General features: G+C 36.2%; 1 pseudogene; it reads left to right on the top strand.

Moving 5' to 3' along the window:
• Positions 1–554: 554 nt before the first annotated feature.
• LOC100249778 (cytochrome P450 CYP72A219-like) lies at positions 555–11,663 on the top strand (annotated as a pseudogene).
• Positions 11,664–20,577: the final 8,914 nt, after the last annotated feature.

Below are 20,577 nucleotides of genomic sequence, written 5' to 3'. Positions count from 1 at the left end.
TACCTCTTATCTAAACCAATTCATCATCTAACGTGCAAAGGACTAGAAGCCACATCCAAAAAATGAGCAATACCCTAGTACCTAGAATTTCCACACACTAAACAACATACCCAGGTAAAGTAGTGTGTGGGAAGAAAGATAACTGATCAATTTTATCAAATTAGGTATACGAGTAAGGGTGCAAGCCACGAAACAGATGTAAAAAAAATATGAATATCAAAACACTCAATCAAATCAACAATCCATCTCCCCTTTTTTGTTGCAAAAAATGACAAAGAGCATGATGAAGCAGTAAGCATACGAAAAGGAGAAAAGAAAAGCAAACACATGGACATATATGGTAAAAAAGGTTCTGGATACAAGAGATAAGAAAATAAAAGTACATCTAGACAAACAAAATATGTGATAAACTGAGCCAACATGGGTTAGGTGTACAAAATAAACTTATCCACAAAAAAAAAAAAAAAACAAAAACAAAAAAACAAAACAAAACAAAACAAAACAAAAAAAAAAACAAAAAACAAAAAAAAAAAAACATAAAGTATCAAAAAAACATGAAGTATCAAAAAGTCCAGATCAGATGGAGTTGTAGAGCTGGAAGCACCCTGAGACATCTGCCAAGATGTGAGGGATGCGAGCTGTCCCTTGAGGCTCTGAAAGTGAGCATCCACATGCTCCATCGACTCACAAGTGAAAGCTGGTCCATCAAATAGAATTCCATATTCCGTATGCTCAAATTTTGCCTTCTACATTCATGGCATATACAGTTTTTAATAAGCAGTGACGATTGCACAAACTTTGAAATGCATCAAATAGAATAAATTAATAATTCATTGAGAAGTTTAAAAGCCATATTGATGGAGACAATTAAAATAGATAATTTATAGATTTTAAAATACTAGTCATTCTTCTCCCCATTAGGCATTTACGAAATCTTCTATGTTTGCCGGCACGAGGGAATAGAATAGGGGCCAATTTATACACAGCGGCAGCATAAAGTCATTTTCTCACTCTGAAGTGATTTAACATACCTCTCCTGATAGAAGTCCCTCAAACTGGAAATGAAGCATAGCTCAGTTGCAATTTCTTTTGGGTTCCTTACTGTGCTCATAAGCTGTTTATGGAGGCTACTGAATTGGGTGTGGTTGAGGCCAAAGAGGTTAGAAAGATGCCTTAGAGAGCAAGGCCTGGCTGGGAATTCTTATAGGCTTTTACATGGGGACTTCAAAGAGATGTCCATGATGTTAAAAGAAGCATATTCAAGACCAATCAGCCTCTCCGATGATACTACTCCACGTGTCCTGCCCTTCCATTTTCATTTCATTAAGAAATACGGTACCGATATGACTTATTACTTTTCATCATAGTATTAAAGTTTGCTGATCTCTTCAAATTATGGCCAACTTTTTTATACTCCCCTAAAGCTTTTGTTTGTTTTCTGCTCTTCTCTTCCTAACTATTTTTCTTTTCCTTTCTGTTTTTTTCCTCTTTTTTAAATTACACCAAAGGTTTAGATTTCAGTGGTAGTTCGTAATCTTTGCTAACTGTATTTCTTAACCACTTTGAAAAGTACTGTTTTTACTTTTCAATTGTTTAATTTCTGGGAGCTGTGAATAACTTTTAATTTATGCCAAATTTTCAACTTTTTTTTTCAAGTGTTAATTTTTATGTCAGTTATTTGTGCTCAATTGGTTAAATCTTTATTTTTCTTTCGATGCCAATTCTATTGTGTCGATGCCAAGTCCATCCAGAAGGGCTCTCCCCCTTTCTTTTCGGAAGGTTTTGTTTGGAACTAATCCTTGGCTAAAGGCAGGCGAATGATTAGCCTCCTTGAAATTGCCACCATTTTTTTTGTCTTTTTGTGGGATGTAGTCTTTAAGTATCCCATGCTAGATTGCAGAATATTCTCTGGAAAGAATCCAAAGCTAAATATATAATTAAAATTGTTGCATCTATCCAAAACTGTCACCCAGCCTGCCAAGCATATTGATAGCCCTCTTGATTTCATTATTTAATCTCAAGGCTACAATGAATAGAGTTCATTCCTTAATATCAATTGACATTGAGACAATTCTGAAAAAATGATTTAGTCCATTTATAATAACTCATCATAGAAACTATGGCTGAAGTTTTCATTGTTTTCGATGGTCCAAGTTGGGTTCAACTAAATTTTGATACCCAAAGTTGAATTTGTGTGAAGTCCAAATTAAAAGCAATTTGAGGCTAACACTATCCAATAATGGCATAAACGTGCAGGTAAAAATTCCTTTGCATGGTTCGGTCCAAATCCAATGGTAAACATTATGGAGCCTGAGCTAATAAGGGATGTTTTGCTAAAGTCCAATGTCTTTCAAAAGCCACCCCCACACCCACTTGGCAAGTTGCTGGTTTCTGGTCTGGTGACCTTGGAAGGCGAACGATGGGCTAAACGTAGAAAGATCATCAACCCAGCTTTCCATCTAGAAAAGTTGAAGGTAATTTTCAATGCCCAGTTTCCAAACCAGAATATTTTACCTTAATTTCCATGTTTTTTTTTTTAATCTTTTCACAAACTGTGAAAGTGAACAAACAGTTCCATAATTGAAACTGTTTCAATTGTGACATATTACAGTTCCATAATCTCTGCATAGCCCTCCCACTGTTGGAAAAGAGATTGAACATGTGAATGCAGTGGAACAAAAATTTAAGCGATAATATATATAAGATTTGGAGGTTATGAATACCCATTTCTCATCTCATGTATCTTAGGTTGATATATATATAATCTTCTAAAATATGTTAGTTGAAAAATTATTTTCAATTCTACATCAGTTTGCTAGATACTAATTAGAAAGTTATCATTTAAAAGTTAAAAGAAATGAATTTTATAAAGTTGTCTTTTAAAAAAAATAATTTTAACACTTGAAAACTACACTAAAATTGTGTCTTTGAAAGATAAATTTATATTAGTATTCGAAAAATAATAACTACCAATTTTTTATAAAATTTTTTCTAAAAACCTGTATAAATATCGAAATTCCCAAATATTTCGATCAGTTTAATAAAGTATTTTCACATACCCAATGTGTCCTACCTTTACCTTGTTTTTTTTTTCTTACTCATATAAAGTCTTTTTCCAGTCTCCAATAGAAATTTTCAGAAGTTTTATTTGCCAAAGTAAACCATAAGGATCAAAATACTTGATACATATGACAGTAAGATCTTAACAACTTTCTTATCTTACTTGCTTATTACCAATACATCTAACTTTTCATTAATATTACCAGTACATCTAACTTTTCATGAATATGCTCATTTTTTTTCTATGATTTCTTTAGTCAGTGCCTCCATGGTAAAACTGAATATTCCTCATCCTCCACCCATATGACTCTTCCTAACATATGGTGACTTTAAGTAGTACATACTTTATGAACTAGTTAAATTGTTATTTCACAGGTCAGTGATAAATGGCTGTATATTGAATTTGAAACTGGATATTAATTTATTTTTTGGTTGAATTTGTTATAGAATATGTTGCCGGCATTTCATTTGAGTTGTAGCGACATGGTGACCAAATGGAAAATGCTTTCGGTGGGGGGATCATGTGAGTTGGATGTTTGGCCCTATCTTGAAAATTTGACAGGGGATGTGATTTCTCGGACAGCATTTGGTAGTAGCTATGAAGAAGGAAGAAGGATATTCTAGCTCCAGAAAGAACAAACACATTTTGCAAGCCAGGTTACTGTTAGTGTGAGCTGTCTAATGAGATAAGTATAGAAATCTATTTATGTAAATCTCATACTTCAAGGGATGGCCTTATTTTTTGCCGCAAGATATGTATAGGCTAGAATAGGTTCCTTTGCTCTAAATCTATATAGTATTGTATTCAACACACAAGGAAAAATAAGAAAAAAGACTACCTTTTAACATGGTATCAGAGCACGTCCCTAGGACCTCTGCTCAGCCACTATGACCAGGAAAAAACTCCGGAAGACCCACCTGGTATCATCTTCATCTTCCTGGTCAGTTTCCAGCGCTGCTTCCCTCTGATTCCTTCCAGCCGGTTATCCGTTAATATACAACAAATCTTGTCAAACCAGAACCGACAGACTCCATTGCGGAATCTAGAGACATAACACAACCTCTCATTCCCCAGACTGATTCCATCCTTAGCGATCTAACTACAAGAGTGACCGAGGTCCTGACTAGAGCCCAGACCTCCCCTCAACCTCTGCTTGCTGATTCGTCAACTACTCCGATCGGTATCAAGTTGGAAGGATCCAACTATGCCTTATGGTCCCAGGTTGTCGAGATGTATATCTCTGGCAAGGACAAGCTGGGATATATCAATGGAGATTCTCCTCAGCCTCCAGAAACCGATCCTTCATTCAGGAGATGGCGCACCGAAAACGCCATTGTCAAGGGATGGTTGATCAATTCGATGGACCCTTCCTTGATTGCCAATTTTATCCGATTCCCAACTGCAAAATAGGTTTGGGATTCTGCTTCTATAACCTATTTTGATGGGACATCTATGATCTCCGACGTCGGGTTACTCGTATGAAGCAGGCGGGTGGATCCATTGAAAAATACTACAACAACCTTCAAGGGCTGTGGCGAGAAATCAATTTTCATCGTCCTAACCCGATGGAGTGTGCAATTGACATACAGAAATACAATTCCATTCTACAAGAAGATCGAGTTTATACCTTCCTTGATGGACTAGATGACAGATTGGATAAAACTCGGAGTGATGTTCTACAAATTAAACCATTCCCTACGGTGGAACAGGCCTATGCATTTGTCCGTAGGGAAGAGGTCAGGCAGACCTTGATGATCTCAGGTGCAGATACTCCTCCAGGAGCAGTTATGGCTTCCAAAGGGATCAAGGGCAGCCATCACCAGATGCCACCGAAACCTGGAGCTCTTTCCCTAAGCAGCGGGAAATCCAACTCCTCATCCAAAACTAAACCACCATCTGACGACATGAAGTGTACCCATTGAGGCAACTCCAAACACACCCGTGACACCTGCTTCAAACTGCATGGATATCCAGATTGGTGGAATGACCTTCAAGCACGAAAAAAATGGGAAATCATTGCTAATGATAACCACACTAGGAGAGCTGCAGTGGTTACTTGTGATGCTTCGTTATCCCTCATTCCTCAAGCTGAATCTTCACATGATTCAGGTACTTCGAGTAAGGCATTTCATATCTCTACTCACAAGGATGATGAGGACTGGATTCTCGACTCTGGGGCTACAGACCATATGACATTTGATTCAAAGGATTTCTCTAATACAACTCAGCCGAGAAGGAGCTGTGTTGCAAATGCTAATGGGGTCACCTATCTAGTTACAGGGGCTGGAACAGTGACTTTTTCTCTTTCCCTTTCATTATCTAATACATTACTTGTACCCTCTCTTTCAAATAGATTGATGTCTGTAAGCCAAGTTACTTCATATCTTAATTGTGTGGTATTGATGTATTCTACTTTTTGCCTTCTTCAAGATATTCTCACCAATGAGATAATTGGGTGTGGTACTAAGAGGAGGGGGGGTTATACTACGTGGATGCCTTCAGTTCGGGAAGAGCAAATCACATGCACCACAAGGTTGGTAACAAGGAGAGACAGATTTGGTTATGGCATCATCGACTTGGGCATCCATCATTTGGGTATTTGAAGCACTTATTACCTGGGTTATTTTCAAATGTAACACATTTAGGTTTTAAATGTGATACTTGCATCTTAGCCAAAAGTCATAGGGCTTCTTATCCCATGAGCATGAATAAAAGTATGGTTCCTTTTGATTTAATACGTTCCGATGTTTGGGGACCTTCACTAGTAACTACGTCTTCTGGTCATCGTTGGTTTGTAATATTTGTTGATGATTGCACACGAATGACATGGCTTTACCTCCTAAAACACAAAGATGAAGTATTTTCTATTTTTCAATCATTTCATGCCATGGTTCAGACACAATTCTCTGCAAGAATTAAGATCATTCGTTCTGACAATGGAGGGGAATATGTTAATCAATAATTCCAGACATACTTCAACAACCATGGTATTCTCCATGAAACCTCATGTTCACAAACCCCACAACAGAATGGTATTGCTGAAAGGAAAAATAGGCATATCTTAGAAACTGCCCGTGCTCTATTGATCAATGCACATGTGCCGAATAGATACTGGAGTGATGCTGTTACCACAGCCGTGTATCTACTGAACCGTATGCCCACCAAAGTCTTACAATTTCAGACTCCACTAAAGGTGCTTTCTTATCATGTCTCCTTACCGACTGTTTTGATGATTCCTCCCCGAATTTTTGGTTGTGTTGCTTTTGTTCACCTCCATAAAAATCAACGAACTAAGTTGGACCCATGTGCTGTCCGGTGTTTATTCTTGGGGTATGGAGTACACAAAAAGGGATACAGATGCTACGATCCCATTGCTAAAAGAACCTACATTACCATGGATGTCACCTTCCTTGAATCTGAATTTTTTTTTGTCACCGATATCCAATTCCCCTCTTCAGGGGGAGATCTATGGTGAAGAACGGAATTGGTCTGATGTTGAAGTGTTAGACGTTGGTGACAATCCAACACATCCGAATGATGACAACGACATGGTTGAACATGATCCTGTACCTGAACCTCTGAGAACTGAAGCTGAACCAGCACCTGAATCATCGGAAGATGCAGAATCTGATGTATTCCCTCACTCGTTAGTACCCAACGACCCTCCTACTAAGAATATTCCTGAGGTAAGCTCTCCTACCACACCTTTACAAACTAATGCTATAGATACATCTGCGGGTTATGTTCTACCTTTCAGACACAATCGAGGCAAGCCTCCAAATCGATACTCCCTAGACATAGAAGAACGACGATCCAAGTATCCAATAGCCAATTATGTGTCTACACAAAGATTATCTGAACCTCTCAGAGCTTTTGCACATACACTCTCCTCATGTCAGATTCCAAGTAGGGTTGAAGAAGCTTTCTCGGATCTGAAATGGGCTCAAGCTATAAAAGAAGAATTGGAGGTGTTGTAGAAAAATAATACATGGGTTTTGAGTGTGTTGCCGGAAGAGAGGAAGACAGTGGGGTGCAAGTGGATTTTCTCTATTAAATATAAAGCAGATGGGTCGATTGATCAATACAAGGCGAGGTTGGTAGCAAAGGGTTATACACAGAAACATGGTATAGATTATCAGGAAACTTTCTCACCTGTAGCAAAACTAAAAACTGTTAGAGTTCTGTTGTCTCTTGCAGCAAACTTAGATTGGCCATTGTACCAACTTGACGTAAAAAATGCCTTTCTCCATGGTGATCTTGAAGAGGAGATTTACATGGATATTCCACCAGGCTATACTGCTACATCAGAGGCAAAGATTGCATGTAGGTTACAACGAGCATTGTATGGACTAAAGCAATCACCTCGAGCATGGTTTGGCAGGTTGAGTTCGGTAATGAGGAAATATGGATTTCAACAAAGCAACTCTGACCACACTCTCTTCCCAAAACATCGATTGGGAAAAATAACAGCCCTCATAGTCTATGTAGACGACATGATAATTACAGGGGATGATGTAGAAGAAATATCCAGGCTTCAAGATCAATTGTCAACTGAGTTTGAGATGAAGAACTTAGGGGGGCTTAAATATTTTTTGGGCATTGAAGTGGCAAGGTCAAGACAAGGCATATTTCTTTCCCAAAGGAAATATATACTAGACTTGCTAGCAGAGGTGGGATTACTAGAGTGTAAGCCTGTTGATATTCCAATTGTCCAAAATCATAAACTTGGAGAATATGTAGACCAGGTACCAGCGGACAAACAGAGGTATCAACAGTTAGTGGGTAAACTCATCTATTTATCTCATTCTCGGCCAGACATTGCTTATGCTGTGAGTGTAGTGAGTCAATTCATGCACCGGCCGAGTGAAGACCATATGGATGTTGTAATGCGAATCCTTCATTTTTTGAAGTCCTCTCCGGGGAAAGGGCTTATGTTCTCAAAGAATGGTCATTTGAAGGTTGCTGGCTACACAGATGCGGACTGGGCAGGGAACATCACATACAGGAAATCCACTGCTGGGTACTTTACTTTTGTGGGAGGCAACCTAGTTACATGGAGGAGCAAGAAACAGAAAGTAGTTGTCCTATCTAGTGCTGAAGCTGAATTTCGGGGAATGGTCAAGGGAATATGTGAGCTCATTTGGCTGAAAAAGCTGCTAGCTGAGATCGATGTTGCTCCTAGTTCCGAAATGAACTTGTTATGTGATAACACAACGACCATTGCTATCTCCCACAATCCGGTTCAACATGATCGCACTAAGCACGTTGAGGTGGATCGGAACTTCATCAAACAAAACCTTGAAGAAAAGATTATTCAGCTTCCATTTGTCAAATCAGAAGACCAGTTGGCTGATGTACTCACAAAAGCAGTGTTTGTAAGGAATTTCTACAACTCACTTGACAAGTTGGGCATAAAAGATATCTATGCACCAACTTGAGGGGGAGTGTTGTCGTGAGCTGTCTAATGAGATAAGTATAGAAATCTGTTTATGTAAATCCCATACTTCAAGGGATGGCCTTATTTTTTGCCGCAAGATATGTATAGGCTAGAATAGGTTCCTTTGTTCTGAATCTATATAGTATTGTATTCAACACACAAGGAAAAATAAGAAAAAAGACTACCTTTTAACAGTTACAATGTCAGTTTATATCCCGGGATGGAGGTATGCATAAAAATATTTCAAGAAATATGCAGCTTATTTTTCTGAAACTATTCATACACGAGTCTGCTTGGTACAAAAGATCAAAGAGTTATTTGGGGCTTTGTTTTCTTTTTGCAGCAGTGTTTCGACAGATTTCCCTGGAGTTTAGATGCCTAATAAGTCTCTTTGTCCTTGCACACCATATTCCATTTTAGGAAATTTTGCTTTCCTGAAATGTTAACACCATGAAATTTTAGGGAAAGAGACTATAATCTACATCGTTACATAAGCCTAACAGAATGTAACAGGTTGAACAATTGATATGAATTTTTATAGACCAACCAGCAGATTCACCTATGTTGCAGCAATGTGGTTGAAAAAACACATAAGCAATTACATATATAAATAATTGAGATGATTAAGAAAAAATTTATTATCATCCACCTGTACACTTGATCAACTATTACATAACATCTTATTTATAGAAACTAACACCTAAAAAAAATAGATACTCACGATAGTAAAATATAAAATCTTGCAGTAACAAAATATACAAACTAAATCAAGAATTTTGTATAAAATATTTTAATTAACTTTTAAAACCTAACTCAAAATCTAATTTTTAGAAACTTTATAAATCTAGTTTAACTAACATCCTCCCATCAACTTGATTTGTAAAAATAGCATCCTTAGCTTTCTAAAATCTTTAAACTTGAGAGACTTGGTTAATGTTTTCACAATTTGATCATGAGATTTTGTAAATTTTAATTGCACTTCATATTTCATAATGTACTCTATAATAAATGATATTTTGTATCAATATACTGTCTTCCATCTGTTGATCTTAGATTGAAACACTTATGCAGAATATATATTTTTGGATTGCTGGAACACACATTTTATTGATGAAGAGTGTTGAATTTATACATGAGCTTGTAACTGAAATGACATTAGAATAATAGAAAATCAAGCTACTAGATGATGAACAATTACTTCCAATAAAATAGAAACCAAATCTTGACCAAATAAAAACAATAAAATATTTGGATGTTGCATATTTTTTGTAAGACTCCAGCTACAAAATTTAACTTCAAAATTCAAATTCCAGCAGATACTAAGGCAAAATTCAAAATTCAACACCATCATGGAGAACTAGATTTTTCTCATAAGGTAATTGTTGATTTTATATCCATATAGATCTTTATCAGTCTCTTGTGTGGTAATTTAAGTTTCTTGAACAAATTTCATGACCTACAAATGATGCCAACACAAATTTCGCTTCATAGGTTGAAAGTTTCACAATGCTCAAGTGTGTGTTTGGCTAACAAGGTTGAAGGGAATTTATGTTCGAAGAGAATTTATGTTAAAAATGGATTACTTTTCAAGGTCAAGCATAAGAGATATTAGATTTACAACTCTGAGATCACTTCATCCCCTTTTAGTCAATTACTTCTTTTGTATAACACTTAGAAAGTAGTATGTTTCTCTAATTGATGTTTAGTATCCTCAATCTTATGTTTGTAGGATATTGTGTCAAGATGATGAGATACCACTACAACACATGTGTAGATGAAACCATTAGTTATTGTCTTCATAGTTTCTACCTTTGAAGCCTTATACAAGTTTCAAAAAATTAATGGAGAAGTAGAAGGCATGGATGAAAATAAGAATTAATGTATGTGTGTTTCATGTGATGTTTTATTTACTAGAATTACTAACATGCGCGCAGGTTTTTACCCACAAAGACGGAACAGGAGGATGAAGCAAATAAGCAAAGAAGTATATGCATTGTTGAGGGGTATCGTTAGCAATAGGGAGAAGGCAATGAAGGCTGGCGAAACTGCTAGTAGTGACTTATTAGGTATACTAATGGAATCCAATTTTAGAGAAATTCAAGAACATCAAAATAACAAGAAGATTGGAATGAGTGTCAAAGATGTCATTGAAGAGTGTAAGCTATTCTCTCTTGATGGCCAAGAGACAACCTCAGTTTTGCTTGTATGGACAATGGTCCTGCTAAGCGAGCATCCAAACTGGCAAGCTTGTGCAAGAGAAGAGGTTTTACAGTTTTTGGGAATAAAAAACCGGAAGCTGATGGATTAAATCACCTAAAAATTGTGAGTACTCAATCCAATCTTTAGTTTAGTGATTCTCACTAAAATCATATAGTACTCTGTTTTTTTCCCCATAATTGGAGTAAAATTGAAAACACGTTTCTCTTAAGTTTTTATATCTTGTACTAAACATTTGCTTTCACTTAGTACCTCAGGAACGGGTTCTCATGCCATGATTTCAAATTCCTCTGCTAGATTATGATGATTTTTCATGAGGTTCTTAAGTTGTTATATGCATGGGATATGCAATGTCCTTTGCATACTTGATATTTTGTTATGCATGATTTAGAACATTTTCTCTTCTGCATCACTATTTTAAGAAATTGCTTTATTCTTCAGTGTCCTTCATACTGATTTAGAATGTATTTTAGTAGGAATTCTCATGCAACAACTTCTAAAGTTTCTCTACCACAGGTTACCATGATTTTTCATGAGGTTCTTAGGTTATACCCACTAGTAGCAATGCTTCATAGAGCTGTTTATAAGGACACTCAAGTGGGAGACATGTGTTTTCCAGTTGGAGTGCAGGTCGTGTTGCCCACCATCCTAGTTCACCATGATCATGAAATTTGGGGGGATGATGCAAAGGAGTTTAATCCAAAGAGGTTTGCAGAAGCAGTTTTGAAGGCAACAAAAAACCAAGTTTCATTTTTCCCATTTGGTTGGGGTCCTCGGGTATGCATTGGACAAAATTTTGCAATGATGGAGGCAAAAATAGCTTTGGCAATGATCTTACAACACTTCTCATTTGAACTTTCGCCATCCTATGCTCATGCTCCCTTCAGTATCCTAACTATGCAACCCCAATATGGTGCACACTTGATTCTACGTGGACTTCAGTGTTGAGATTCTTGTTATCAATTGCTTTTAGCATGGCCTATATAGCGTGTATGTCGAATATAAACCAAGAACTCTCTTTTATTCATAGACACACATTGAAGGAAATTTGTGTTTGATACAAGTAATGAATTATACAACATATCATTGTGTGGGGGTGATTATTGATGTCTTCTTTGATGACATATGTGGTTTTAAGCTACATTGTGTAGTCATTGACTTTTCTCAACATTAGTAACTCATCACAAGGATTGTTGATGCTCTATCCCTAAAAATTTGAGTATCAACAGAAATAAAAGAGAATAAATATAACTATTAGTCACAACCATTTTTTTTTTCTGCATATTTGGCTGCATTTCAATTTCTCTGAGTGTTAAAACATCCATATAATCTATTAACAAAAACAATTTAAACTGTTGAAAAGAGTATAACCTATTAGTATATATGCTAGACGATGTTGATAATTTTACTTGAAAAATCTGAAACTCAGTACATCATATCCAATGGGACTTATGAGTAAGTTGAGGACATGAAAAGAAGGCATGGTAAATGTATTTTTGGGTTAGACCCAAAAGAATGGCGGAATAAGATAAAGTATTCAATTAATTTAAAGCACAAAAGAGGTGCCTACCACTTATGCTTGCATGCTGGAGAGAGAGAGCAGGTGTTGGTACAAAAAGAGAAAAACCAATTAATGAAAAGATCTGAATACTGGACGTCCAACTAGGATTGCTTAAGTACCTTAAGTTGCTTAAATTCCTTGCATGTTTTCCAAGAACAATAATTGTTTAGAAAACTAAATTTTGTGTTTTGACTGAGGTAATTACTTTACTGTTGAAACACAACTTGGCTAAAGGCTAGTGAATGGTTAGCCTCCATGAAATCGCCACCATTTTTTTGTCGTTTTGTGGGATGTAGTTAAGTATCCAATGCTAGATTTCATTAAAATTGCAAACACAACAATTTTAATTATATATTTAGATATTAACATCTTATTTATAGATATTAACTCCTAAAAAAACAAAAAAAGATACTCATAATGGTAAAATATAAAATCTTGTACTAACAAATATACAAACTAAATCAAGCATTTTAGAATCCAACTCAAATTCTAATTTTTAGAAACTTCCTAAATCTAGGTTAACTAGCATCCTCCCTTCAACTTGGTTTGTAAAAATGCATCCTTAGTTTTCTAAAAATTTTAAACTTTGTCAACATTTTCACTCATGCCTTCAACTTGATTTGTAAAAGTAGCATCTTTAGCATTCTAAAATCATTAAACTTGAGAGACTTTGTAAACGTTTTCACAATTTGATTATGAGATTTTGTAAACATTTTCACAAATTCCACTTCATAGATTGAAAGTTTCATAATAGGTTGCTTCTTTGAAGTCCAAGTGAACATGGTATCTCTCCCATGATGAATACAAAGCTATTGGTTCTCTTTGTATCATCCAAGTCTCCACCTTAATCACTATCATTATATCCAACAAGTCTAAAATTGTTAAAGGTGAATAATATTAGTCATAATCAAATGTGTCGTTGATGTAGTGAAAAATTCACTAGGAGGTCTTAGTGTAAATAATCATTAGTGCTTCCATATAATGATGGACAAATCCAACTCCAAAGAGAATGTTTGAACTTGTATGAGTCAAATAGTGTATGGTTCCAACTAAGATTTTATGTTATGTTGAATCCACTTTTTCTCCTTCTACATGTCTTTGATAATTTAGCTTTGCATTATATTATTGTGTTTACCATATTACACATATTCAAGTTAAACTTTCTAAAAATTTATTTTGCATGGTCTTCTTGAGAAATAAAAAGTACTCTTTTCAATTGTCTTCAAGTCTATGGCAAGAGAGTATGATATGAGACTAATCCAATCATCTCAAACTTTTGTCCTATTACTTCTTTGAACTCACTAAACATGATTGGATTAGTTCCAATAAAGATCAAATAATTCACATCCAAACAAATAAGTAATATATCACTTTTTTCTTTCACTTTTATGTAAAGAGCATGTTCATTAAGGTATCAAACAAAATTATTATCGTGAAAATATTGGTCAATTCTATTATTCCATGCTCTTAGTGTTTGTTTTATTCCATACAAGGCTATTTTCAATTTTGGAACTTTATTCTCATGCCTATATATGTATACCAACTATGGTTTATTCTACATACACTTCTTCCAGATGTCAATTCAAAAAATTGGATTTCACATCCATTTGAAAATTTTCAACTAATTTAAGCTATCAAAGAGATTTTTAATCTTATAGTTACTAAAAGAGCAATGAGAGCAAATGCCCTCGTCTTGTTGGTGCATTATTCTTGCTTGTAATCCTTTGCACCAATGTTGCTTTGTATTTGTCTACTCCTTTTGCATTTTTCCTTCTCTTGTATACTTATCTTACTCCAATAAACTTCTTTTCTTTTTGAAAGAAATTTTAGTTCCTATAAATCATTCTTACTTATTGGGTTATATTTGGTAGGAAACCTTAGATCGCTATATTCCTAGGCCTTGGATTATTAGGGTGCATGTAATCCTATCTTATGCTTTCTAGATCTAAGCATAGTTGAAAACTTTGGTATTTAAAAAACATATCATAGATCTAGAGAAAAGTGTTATACGTATTATTCGGATGTTCCCAAATCAATTCTTGTTAATGTAGAAAGCTCCAAATTTAAGAAAGATCTTATAAACCCATAATCATCCACTCGATGACTCCTCCTTGAGTCTAGGCACTGAAATGATGGAAATCTCAAGGTTGAAGACTAGGGTTTTCTCTCTAGACTATGGGGAGAGAATGACAAGATTGAATTAGAAACCCAAACCCTTGAGAAAGGTATTTATACTCCTACTATGCTTAAGTGACTTGAGCCCACTAGGGGTGTGGGTCACTTAATTTAGCCCAAAAAGGTTGCTAATTGATTAATTAACAAAATAAGGCTCCAATTAATCAATTAACCAAGTTCGAAGATACTGCACAGTTACCCTTGTGTAACCTTATGCAATTACCAAAATGCCTTTATGCACACGAGTGAACTAAAAACCTATCCAACTCTCATAAACCATGCTATCAAGGAAGATGAGCTTTAGTAGAGACCAATGGAACCATAGGACAATACTAGATCCCTTAGAATCCAATTCTAAAGTTAACTCAATATCCTACTATAGAGAGTTAATTGTACTCTAGAACCCTATGTATATTACAGCGAAACACCAAGTGCTCAAGTTTGTGACTTGCTATCTATTGTATATAGTCTTCCCATGAATTGGTTGTTCGTAGTCTAACAAGGTGAAAGTTATCATCCTTTCAAGACTACCTTTACAATCTTTGACTTATAGATCATCTTATTTTGTGATTAAATAACATACTCTAACTCACTAAGACCATATCTCAAATTTCACTAAATGAATTACTATGGGTTCATAGATTTCATGATCACACATCCTTGCCTTAAGTGAGCATAAACATTGCTCACCGCTTCATCATTATCTGTGGGATATAAACTTCCCACTATGATGAGGTACTGGTGTACTAGAAATCATAGGAATGGTATGTCTTTAACTCTCTGGATCCATAGTATCCTATGCAATGTGGGACTATCTTCTAATATATCCTCCAATCGATATCACTCTATGCCTTCTTCCTTATCATATAATTTTCATGAAAAATGGGACATTTATGTTAACAAATATCTTTTGATGATTTTGACTACAATATAACCCAAAAATCCTCTTAGATATCCTATAAACTAATACACCTCTTAAGAAAGCAAAAAAAAAAAAAAAAAAAGTAATTACACAATCTATAAGACATATCCCCAAAAGAATTTGAGAAAATATGAGAAACCTATCCACAATCTTACTATGTCCATCCAAGTTTGATATCTTCTTTCCACTTATTCGTTTTTCAGTAGAGACCTTGATGAACATAACTAGAAAATAATCATATGCTCTAACAGAAAGAATCAAACTTACCAAACATATCAACTTGATATAATTGAAATGACTTGGTATGTATACCCAATAGGTTATTCTATCTCGCCTTAAATTCAATGAATGTATCCAAGGCATCGGATTTCCTATGTACATATCCAAACCTAAAGTAATCATTACTAAAAGTGATGAAATACCCATACCCTCCCCATGCATAGACTCTAAAAGTTCCATACATGTTAGTATGCACTAACTCCAAATATTCCTTACCTCTAGTACTCTTGATCATTTTACCATCTATATAGGATTCGTAAACTAGAAGATCTTTTGGAATCAAAGAGTCTAGACTTTACCAATCTTTGGATCCTATTTAGATTAATATGAGTTAGGTCTAAATACCAGATGTTTAATTAGTGCTAGGTTCAATCTTGATATCTTACTATTATCATTACTTGGGAACCACTAGATTAATACTTCGTTCCTATACCTTGGATCTCATAGGGTGCATGCATCTATCCCTAGGCATTTGTAAATCTATCGTAGTGGAATAAATTAGCAATGAAAACCATTAATAACTATAGATCTAGAGATTTGAAACTCATACATGTGATTTAGATGTTCCCAGATCAAAATCCATCCGATGAAGAACATACTTGGAAAAACTAGAGAGTCTCTCTCCTCATGCTACTGCCCATGTGCATGTGTCATGCAATTCCCATGCACATGGCCTATGCACATCTTGTGCATGTGCTCTACGCATGTCCATGTGATGTAGCCTCTCATCTAAGAAGGTCTCATATACCCAAGATCCTCCACCCGATGACTTGAACCACAATCCTGGCACTCTAAAGTGTGCGCAACAAAAGGGATGAGGCTATGACTTTCTCTCTCTCTTTCTCTAGAGGTGGAAAACAACTCTCATTAAAAGTCATTAGGAAATGCTAACCCATAAAGGGGTATTTATAAGGTTGTCGATTGTGCTTAAGTGACTTAAGCCCATCAAGGCATGAGTCACTTAGTCTAGCCCAAAATGGCTCTTAATTGATTAATTAACTATATAGGGTCATCTAATTGATCAATTAGCCCAAACCAAATACCTTGTTCATTATCCCTTATGCAACCTTGCGTAGTTACCAAAATTCTCTTATGCACAAGAATCAACCTAGAGTCAATCCAACCCTCATAAAATGTGTTACCTAGTATATAAGCTCAAAGCGAGAACCACTAGGACCCATAGGAGTATTTGCTCCATCAAAATCCAAATTTGAAATTGATTTAACATTCCATTAAAGAGAATCAACTACACTCCAATACCATATGTACTGATTACTACTCAAAAAGTGCTATTTGATAGCTTATAATTAATCCTTTTAAACGCTTTTGAGTAGTAGTTTTGGCCTTTTAACTCAATTGGCATATTAAGGACCCTTGAAAGCAATTTTAATCACTTTGTGTAAGTTTTGGTGTTTTTGTTAGTAATTTAATCACCAAAGCAATTCAAGATTGAGGAGAGTGTTGAGGAATCTTGGGCAAAGCTTGGAAGTCATTTGCCAAGAGTAAATCCGGAATGCAAGGAGAAAAAGTAAAGAGAATCTACCAAGAAATATATTCTTGATGACAGTCGTAGCAGCCACTTTTGGAGCACTTTCTGAGGTCCAATTGATGTATTCTATATACCATTTTAAATCTCAGGAAGTCAACAATCCAATGCTTCAAACGGTGTGCAATTCGGAGTTGAAACGAAGAAGTTGCATCCTTTGCAAACCAATCACTCCCAGTTGAAGGAAGCATTTTCCAAAGTGTTGCGAAATCACCCTTTTGCTGCGAAGTGATTCCGCAGCCTTTTTGTACAGTAGGGTGTATTTCCTTCTGAAGTTGCCTGATATATGCCGCAAGCTGGGAGCTAAGAACCTCAAGGTGGAAGCCAACTTCGCAGCCCTGCGAAGATAGCATGTTGTTGCGAAATGATTTCGCAGCCCTTCTTGAGTGCCTGCGAAATCTCGTAGACACCATTTTCTCTTGCGAAATGGTTCCTGGAGCATCCCGATATTTGCTACCGACATTGGGAGATATTTTACATCAGATTTTTGTTGTCTAAATCCCAAAATACTCCTTGTAAGCCACCAATTACAAGATTCCTTAGCTTTTAAGTTAGTAAAAAGAGAAAATATCTATGTAATAATTAGTTTTATATTATGTTCATATATATACCTCTTGGGAGCCTGTTCTCAGAGAGGAGATCCTTTTGTAAAGTTTTGGGTAAACAAGTAAAGTTCAGTTCTTTGTATTGCCTTACCTTCTCACTTTGTATTTTTATTTTCTTACTAAGTTATGAACTCTCTGAGGAATTTTTCCCAGAGAATGAGTAACTAAACCTCTAATTCCTTGGAGCTAAGGTTGCCGGGGAAGGTTCCAAGTGCAAGAATGCAAAGCTTTGTGGTTTTAGCTAGTAATGAAGAGGAAGTGAAATCCTTTAGTGATTTCTATGTTTTTAGTTAACTTAAAACACCTTAGAGTCACCTGGGCCAACACTTGGTAAGGCAAGTGATTTCCAACCATGGAAATGCACTAGTTTACCCCTTGCGAGCCTCTGGGAGGTGACTTTAGGGTAGGATTTTCTAGAATAGCCAACACTTGGTAAGCTTTTGGACTCCAAGGAGACATCCATTAGTTATCTCTTGCGAGCTTTTGACGGGTAATCCAAGGTTAAAGATCACCTTGAATGGTTAAGGCTTAGTGAGAGGCTTAAACCATTGCAAGTTGCATCAGTGAGAGAATTAAAGTGAAATCTAATTAAAGGAGGTAGCTGTACAACACCGGTTAGAGAAGTGACTATATGTTGAATCTCTAACACGAGGAAAGGAACCATCTGACCGGAGCTATGTCTTTTGCATGAGGAACCACCCCAGTGAACCTAACTCTCCAAGGAATGCTTTTCTTCCTAAGTTATTCCGAGTACTTGTTATGTTAGTTAGTTTAAATCTTTACCAATCAAAGTTTGTGTTTTATTTCTTAAGCTAACCTTGAAATGAAACAAGACCAATTCACTTGGAATTGGTATCATTGATAGCTTGCTAATCCTTTCCAGTGAACGATCCTAGAGCCGCTATACTATAGTAGCTTTGTCTTTGCTACCCTAGTATATGGTGTAATAGGTTATAAATTTTGTTGATTACTCCCTCAATCAAGGAGCACCAGCTGGACACGAATTATCTGAAACACCAATTGGGCACGAATCAAATGGCGTCGTTGCCAGGGAAGGTGTCAAATTTATAGTGATACCATTTTTGAGCACTTGTGATTTTCATCACAAGTTGGTAACGTTTCTTTCACTTTACTAATTCTCATTCTTTATTTATTTATTCATAATCTAAGTTTATATTTTAAAATTTAGCCTAGATTAATTTTGTTGTTGTAGCCCTGTTTCTGTTGTTGTTCTTTATTTTCATTAAGTTGCAGATAGATACTAGTTGTGTATGCCAAAGTGGATACGAGACAGTGGAGGAAGGCTTGTTAAGTGTGATACACCTCAGAGAAGAGAATTCGAAGTAAGCTTGAATATCATGGAAGCTACACCTGAAGATCAGCATAGTCACCAAGGTCGTCAAGACAATCTCAATGAATTCAGATCAATGAGGGACCGTATGCATCCACCTCGTATGAGTGCACCATCATGTATAGTGCCCCCTACAGAGCAGCTAGTGATCAGACCGTATCTTGTTCCACTTCTACCAACTTTCCATGGGATGGAAAGTGAGAATCCGTATGCACATATCAAGGAATTTGAAGATGTTTGTAATACATTCCAAGAGGGAGGAGCTTCAATTGATTTGATGAGGCTTAAGTTATTTCCTTTTACTTTAAAGGATAAGGCCAAAATTTTGCTTAATTCTTTAAGGCCAAGGAGTATCCGTTCTTGGACTGACTTACAAGCTGAATTCCTCAAGAAATTTTTTCCCACTCATAGAACAAATGGCTTGAAAAGTCAAATTTCAAACTTCTCAGCTAAAGAGAATGAGAAATTCTATGAGTGTTGGGAAAGATATATGGAAGCTATAAATGCTTGCCCTCACCATGGCTTTGATACTTGGTTACTGGTGAGCTATTTCTATGATGGTATGTCCTCCTCAATGAAGCAACTCCTCGAGACAATGTGTGGAGGAGATTTCATGAGAAAAAATCCAGAGGAAGCTATGGATTTCTTGAGCTATATAGCTGATGTTTCAAGGGGATGGGATGAACCAACTAAAGGAGAAGTGGGGAAGATGAAGTCTCAACCGAATGCTTTCAATACAAAGGCTGGGATGTATACCTTGAAAGAAGATGATGATATGAAAGCAAAGTTGGCAGCTATGACAAGAAGATTGGAGGAGCTGGAGCTGAAAAGAATACATGAAGTGCAAGCTGTTGCTGAAGCACCAGTGCAAGTGAAGCTGTGTCCTAATTGTCAATCATATGAACATTTGGTGGAGGAATGCCCTGCAATTTCAGCTGAAAGGGAAATGTTTAGAGATCAAGCAAAAGTTATTGGGCAATTCAAGCCCAATAACAATGCGCCTTATGGAAATACCTACAACTCAAGTTGGAGGAATCATCCAAATTTCTCATGGAAGGCCAGAGCAACTCAATACCAACAGCCGGATCCACCATCTCAACAATCTTCAAGTCTTGAACAAGTAATGGCTAATCTCAGCAAGGTAGTGGGAGATTTTGTTGGAAAGCAAGAAGCCACCAATGCTCAAATCTATCAAAGAATTGATAGAGTGGAGAGTATGTTGAATAAAAGGATGGATGGAATGCAAAATGATATGAACCAAAAGTTTGATAACATCCAATATTCAATTTCAAGGCTTACAAATTTGAATACACTACAAGAAAAGGGAAGATTTCCTTCTCAACCTCACCAAAATCCCAAAGGTGTCCATGAAGTGGAAAGCCAAGAGGGAGAATCATCACAGGTGAAAGATGTGAACGCCTTG

The sequence above is a fragment of the Vitis vinifera genome, chromosome 19, assembly GCF_030704535.1.
Source record: "Vitis vinifera cultivar Pinot Noir 40024 chromosome 19, ASM3070453v1".
Lineage (NCBI taxonomy): Eukaryota > Viridiplantae > Streptophyta > Magnoliopsida > Vitales > Vitaceae > Vitis > Vitis vinifera.
This window is presented reverse-complemented; position numbering and strand designations above follow the sequence as displayed.